Raw genomic sequence first — 7,258 nt, 5'->3', positions numbered from 1 at the left:
GCCAGATATGATGCACTTCTTTGAGGAGTTGTATCAAGAGGCTGAGGTAAAGCTAGCCAGGCAGACAAGGGCCAACATGGATGGAGGTTGACATGAGTGCTTGGTTAAATGATTTTATCCGTAGATATTTGTGAGACTCGAAATGGTGACCAGAATGGGAAGTTGATTAAAGTTGGCCAATATAACAGATGCAAATGCAAGATACAGCTGCTGCAGAAAAATGAAGAAAATTGAAGCTTGATTGAAGCCTGGGTTCTGGTTTTTATGACTGGAAAGTGCAGTAACAAATAACACAGAATTTCCTTTGGCACTCCATGACTCAGCTATAAACCATAATATGCATTTGATACATATATCCAATTTATATATGTTTTACTCATCACAGCATGGCTTCAGAAAGATGTAATTAAGCTATGACTAGAGCTAACCTTCAAAATCTTTAATTCATTAATGAGACACAAAATGAACAGAGAACAGAGATATGAGATCTAATAGAATCTTTAATTCTGGTGGCATTTACATCATAGCGCTCCATTAGTGAACACACAGTCCGGGTCCAAATTATGCTCATATGTCTTTCTCATTTATACTACCATGGAAACAGACCAGAAATAGGTGAAGAGATGAGAATACAAAGCCTCAAAAAATACATCTAAATGCACATTGTTAAATGTTACATAATTTGTATTTGACACAGTGATACTGTGTCTCTGTGATCAAAGAGAAAGTACCCAAAAATTCCCTAATGAGTTCACTTCTTGGACTAACATCTTGGCCTAATAGCATAATTCACTATTTATCCACAGTGCAAAATAACAGTGTTTTGTGTCAATCAATTTTTTTTATGATTGGCTACACAGAAACACAGACATCTTTGGCCACTATTTGAGTAAGACTTGGTGGTTTGAAAGAACAGACTTCTTGAGGTAGAAATTCTATAAATTGCAGTGATTTATTTGTGGAAAACAACTATGAAGAAAAGGAAAGCATTATGTCTGTCTCAGAGGCTTCTGCTGTCAGCCTGCTCTAATCAATCTTGCTGTCCTCGACATAACCTTCATCCCTATGGAGTGAAGGTATCAACCAAGCATCAATAGATGACAGAGGGGTGAACAAGAGATTATAATGCACTAAATGGAGAGCTTGAATCAACAAAAGTTCTCCCATCTCCTGAGGCATACAAGATCTCCAGAATTGCTCAAATGTTGTTCCAATACTGTTCCACAACATTTCTTCTTGCCGTCTTCTTGCCATCACATCCCATTAATAGTGGACAGTTTAATTCCCTATGTTCCACTTACTGCAAGGAAAAAGGAAACTAAACTGAGGACCAAAGCTTTTAATAGCCTGGTATCCTTTCATTGACATTGACATGTAGCCTACGATATGCTCACTGGGAGCCTGTCATACTTCATTTTGTGTGGCCGAAGATAATTGAATAATCCCCCCACCACCTCCGTTTGAAGGCCTGAGGTCTATCTGGCATGGGGGCTAGGAGGCACTGAGGGAATCACGATTGATGAAGTTGAAGAGCAGAGGTACCGGTGCTGGGTAATGGAACTCACACCTGAGATTCCCTGCTAGTGATGGTTGCTTCTCTAGAGTGGAGAAATATATCTCCCAATCCAAATCAGACAGACCACCTTGCATTAGCAGATTAAAAAGAAGTGTGTAGGAATTTTTTTTTAGAAAGCTTTCCACTGGCATGTGGTTGAGACTGGAGGTGTGTATTGGGAAACAATAAAAAAGCCATGTGGGTGTGAAGTTTTTACTTTCATGCAGGTGCGAGTGGTTAAATTTGAAGATCATAGGACAAAGAAAGACCATGTTCATTAACATAAACACATGGAACAGCACGATGCACATAGTAGCTGCTTGGCCAGAGTTGCAGTGGTTTAACTAGGCTACTAGATTGTTTATATTTTAGAGGTAGGGTTCATATTAAAACAAACAAACAAACAGCACTTCTGGTTTAAAGGGTTCAAGTCAGAATACAGATACAGATATGAATATTTTTGAGTACTAAACAGATACAGATACATCCTAAACCCACACTGCAAACCCTTGCCTAACAGAGCAGTCTTACACACATACACACCCACACACAAAATCATATGCGCAAAGACTTGCCACAAAATCATTTTTCCCTCAAAGCGCATTATAGTTCTGCAATATGCACAATAATTCTGTCACTGCTCATGTCTGTCCTGCTTGACTTTCCTGAATCTGAAGCGGATCTTGGACATCTTGGAGCTGATCCCGGTACCAATCTGGCCCTTCCGTGCCAGCGGGAAGCAAGCCAGCGTGGCATCTGCAGTGGGAGAGAGCGACACTGCGACAACAGTTGTAGGCGGATGAGTGAGATGGAGAGAGACGATCTGAGGAAGAGAGAGAGAGAGCCACAGCAGTTCCTCAGTACTGCCAGCCGTGTCAGGCCATTAAAACACCAAATGATGATGAATGAGAGGGGATGGTCCTGTCGGAAACAGCCCCCGTCATCACGCTTACCCCTCTCAATCCTCATTTCACTTCTATCCTCATATCATCCATATCCAGAAAGCTGTTGCACCTCAGCCGTGGATGCTAATACTGCTCATAATTCACTGGCTAGAAACTGTTGGGAAACAAAAAATATCACAGCAGTGATTTAAAAGTGTAATAGAGATTTGGGTTAAAAAAATCATTTGTACTCAAGATTTTCAGGATTTTTTCCCTTGCTAATCAACTCAATAGCCAAACAGAAATATAAGAGAGTTGGCACTTCTTGATTAATTCTTGCTGGTGATGGATGTTCTTTCACAGCCATTATGACCATACTTATGGAGTGGGTCAAGGGAATGAGTGCCTTACTTATGAAGAAAGACTCACAGTCTTGTTAATACTACAGCATTTTTGTGCCTACCAGATCTGTATTGTGGGTGTGATTACTACAGACAATACTTTCAACATGTTTAACATGTCAAATAGAAAGCAACTTTAAACTCAAGTATTATAATCATAAGGGCAGTTCTTGGGGCAGTCAGTAAAGATTTCAGTAAAACATAATGAATTCTTCAGTCAAAGATATTTGAAAAAAAAAAGCTCTAAATCTGTATAATCCATCCTGTCAGAGACGGGACTTCTTCAGAGAGAAGAATAAATGGATATGTCACCAACATAGACTCTCAAATCACAAAGGTGCATCACTTTTTGTCTGATCATTTATAGATACCACAAACTGAAATTTCTTTTCTACTGTATTGCTTCAGCATGGCATCGTGGGATAGGCTCCAGATCCACCATGGCCTTGATCAGAGTAAAGTACTAAAGATAAATGACCAAATTGCTCCTCTGAATTTCCTTTGATATTCTGGTCTCCTCCTACCTCCGAAAACATGTGTTTAGGTGGACTGACGACTCTAAATTACTGTGAATGAGTGTGCAAAGGGGTGTGTGTGATCCCCTGCAATGGTCTGGTGTCCCCATCCAGGGTGTCTTAGGCTCTGATCAGTATTTTCAGTATTGAGTAGTTGCTTAAAACTACATAAGAACAGCTTAAGTAAGACATTCTCTCATGTCTGTTTTGTCCTAAGACCTTCACACTTAATGTAAAAGTAGTAGTTTTATATTTTCATTATATAGTATAGCTGCATGCTGTAAATATTTATTCAACAACCATTCTTAGATACAGATTATAAACAAGTGAATAGCTTTTCTGTTCTTTTCTTCGAAATTATTGTCCATGAAATTGTACATACACTAAAAATGCAGTGGATAGACATTAGGTTGAAAAATCTTTGTAGCTAATTAAATAAATAAAGACTCCAAGCATTAATCCACGGTGTTCATAGAGGAAGTGTTACTTCTCTTTCTTATCACTCAAAAAAAGGGATCAGAAACAATATTTCCATCAGAGATCCCTGGTGGCTCTAAAACCATATGTTAATACACAAATCAAAAATGATAATTTTTTTTAATAATAGACATATACAAAAATCTTTAGTAAACAATTTTCTAAAGCATTGTAAAAGAAATTATGCTAGGATTAGACTTGCCATCAAAGTTCGCTCAAATCCAACTTCCTGATACAATACTTCTAATAGCAACTTGATTGGCTTAAGGAGTTACTGGGTAGGACAAGCCATTGCAGACAGCACTGCCATCTTCCTTTCCAAATAGCTTGAACAGCTTCTGTGTGCTTGGGGTCATTGAAAATAGAATGTGAATAGGGTGGTTAAACACAGACACATGGCCAGATATCAAAGAAAAACAAATGTAATTTAACCTGTATAGAGTCTATGGCTGACTGTAAAACCCCACACTAGCTGCAGCTTTTAATGTTGGATTATGGATTTAAGCATGAGTATTTGATTTTTTCCTCAATGGGCTGGTCAACTATTTAAAGTTGCATTTACTATAAATAGCACTCAATCATCTAGGTTAGGGTGTGCAATGATCTTTGGCTCCTGTTGTCTCCGATTGTTTGCACCTTATCTTACACACAAATGTCACGCTGTGACAAATGTTAAAACAGTAGGAGTGAAGGATAGCAAAAAGGAAATTGAGACCATAGAAAAATATTTTCTCTGACAATTTGGTGATTTTAAGATATTGAGCCATTGAAGAACCTCAAAATGGAATCTGTGTACATTGGGTTCATTTGTCATTCATTTTGAAATGAAAATGGGGAAAAAAGGAAACAGATGTTGATTTGATTTTTTTCTTGGCACACACTAAAATAGGAAATTAATACTTTTTTTTTTTTTCCATAAAATTGTTTTTAAAAATATTGACTCATTTTAAAGTCTACAAAACAAATATTCATGAATACAAATATGAAAAGATGCCCACTGAAGTACATTTTGGTGTGAACAGAATCAACTTGGAAGTACAAGTACACCGTTGTACATGGTATTCTCTGGTTATGATGTGTTATCTGGACCCTTACTGTGTTTTCATAAAAGATATGATAAAACTGGATTCAACATATGCAGAAATAAATTTTGGGTATTTAAAATATTCTTAAGTTGCAGCAGCGATCTGATTTTTTAGCTGCCATGTCATCCTCCTTTACCGTTGCCTCTCGGTATTTTTTTTTAAATAGCATGTAGTGATACATTAATAGGCATCAGGCACTTCAGGCAATAATGATAATCTTTAATCTACCCTTCTTGATATTACCCAGTAATTGCTGAAACACATCCTGGTCATTCGAGATTGTTAGCCCCCAAAAGAATCTGAAATAATTAAAAATAAACAAAGGAAATATATGAGAGCTTTTTCTAATATTTAGTGTTTTAAAGCCAACCATTGTTTCAATAAATATATGCATCAATTGTATATCTATCTATCTATCTATCTATCATAACAAAAAAAAAGCAAAAATCAAACAAACAAACAAACAAAACCAAATGAGTGCAATGTGTACTGAACAAATGTCACACAAATGCCCACTGCAGTACAACTGAGTGTGAACCTGGAAGTACGATTACACAATTACCTTCAAATCCCTATATTTACAGACTTTGGACACTTACCCAGTTGTGAAGTAATGCTCAGTGTGCGTTTACCTGACTTGCTAAGCCTTGTATTTGTATCTCACTATTATGGCATTTTGATCTTGGCTTGTTGCCTGGTTTTTGGATTTTGGTTCTGCTTACATTGTTCTCTTAGCTGATTGCCTGACCTTCTGTCTGTTTCACCTTTATTATCCTTGCCTCATGTTTTGGAATTGTTTGCCAGTGTCTTTCTAATAAAAAGGCTAACCTGCATTTGCATCCGTCTCTGACTCCCTTGCATGACAGATTACTTCGCCGTCTCTATGGATGCAGCAGGAGAATCATACTGGCAAAACACCATGGCAGCCCAAGGGAAGCTGGTAGGAGAGCAACAACAGCATCTGGTCGAACAGGACGCTAAGTTAAACCTGCTCACGAATGCTATCTCCTCCATTTTCATTTCACACTGAGCCCAGGCTGTGAACACCAGTTCACTTATCTCCCATTCTGATAAATATTTGGGAGAAACTTCCCAGTGCAAAGTCTTCTTGTTGCAGTGCTCACTGTATTTCTCAGGCCAAGAGGGTGTCTCCAACAAACAGAAAATTGCACAATTCATCAAGTGGAACTGTTATCGTCATATGACCCTTTTGTGGAACTCTTCCAAAGAGTTTTTGACCATTACCCTGAAGCCAAGGAAATCGGACAACAACTCCTCACTGTAACCAAGGGAAGAGAAATGCGGCTGAATATGCCCTAAATGCTGCTTTCCGCCAGGGGTTAAACCAGGAAGTGCTCACAGAGCTGGCCTGCCAACACAATAAAATGTCCCTTTACTTGCCGATTGATTTAGCTCTCTGCCTGGATCACCTCATCCATAACTGCCAAAGGAATAAAGGTGCGGCAAATCCTACTCCCGAACCCGACCACTCAGAACCCATGCAGTTGGGTCAGACAAAACTAAGCACCACAGAGCATGAGTAACGGCAAAAGGAAAATTTGTGTTTCTACTGCGGCCACCCCGCGCATTTTGTAGCACAGTGTCAGTCTCAAGAGAGACTCCCAGCCAGACCCAGCCCCACTGAGAGCACATCGTCATCCACCCATACCTCCATGGTGAGTCCATCTCAGTTTTTCTCTCACCAGTCCTTTACCCTAAAAGTGCAGATAAAACACTCAGACCGTGTCTCTGTTCTCTCAGCTGAGATGGATTCCAGAGCGTAAGGAATTTCATGGGCCACGACACCGTCAGTAAGCTCAACATACCTATGCTACCACTTCAACTGTTATGAACACAGTAACGAGGGGACCCAGAAGTAGAACACAGACACAGGAGTTCAGGGTAAGCAGGTTATATTTAAGGCCTTGAGGAAGTGAGGGTGTATGGGAGAGGAGCGTGGTAATTGTGCAGCCGAGGTCAGGATTCGAACTCGGGCCAGCAACATGAGAGGCGGAGGAAACACGGGGAAAGCCAGAAGTGTACCGCACTGGAAGCCGGAACAATCTGGCGATGAGTGGCTGAAGAACCGGAGTTTATATACGCTGCAGATTGGGTAAGTCGATGAGGAACAGGCGTGATCAATGCAGCCGAGGTGTGAAGTGGAGTGCTACACCCAGACACACACATACACACAAACAGAAAAGAGAGAGAGAGAAAACACTGGAAACACAAGGAAGGGGAAAAAACAGGGAAATGCGTGGAAATACACGGGAACTCCGGCCCGGACCAACACCCCTTAAGAATTCATGCTACTGATGGAGAACTCATAGGAGATGGATCT

At 39.7% G+C, this 7,258-nt stretch overlaps 1 long non-coding RNA gene across 1 annotated transcript; it reads right to left on the bottom strand.

Annotated features, from left to right (window-relative positions):
• Positions 1–482: 482 nt before the first annotated feature.
• On the bottom strand, positions 483–2,616 carry LOC113539127 (uncharacterized). The gene is made up of 2 exons (XR_008301498.1): positions 2,509–2,616; positions 483–2,378 (listed from the first exon to the last, which is right to left on the bottom strand). It is a non-coding gene; the product is annotated as an uncharacterized LOC113539127 (long non-coding RNA).
• Positions 2,617–7,258: the final 4,642 nt, after the last annotated feature.

This window comes from Pangasianodon hypophthalmus, chromosome 3 (assembly GCF_027358585.1).
Source record: "Pangasianodon hypophthalmus isolate fPanHyp1 chromosome 3, fPanHyp1.pri, whole genome shotgun sequence".
NCBI lineage: Eukaryota > Metazoa > Chordata > Actinopteri > Siluriformes > Pangasiidae > Pangasianodon > Pangasianodon hypophthalmus.
The sequence above is the reverse complement of the archived record's forward strand: the minus strand, read 5'-3'. Positions and strand labels throughout refer to the sequence as shown.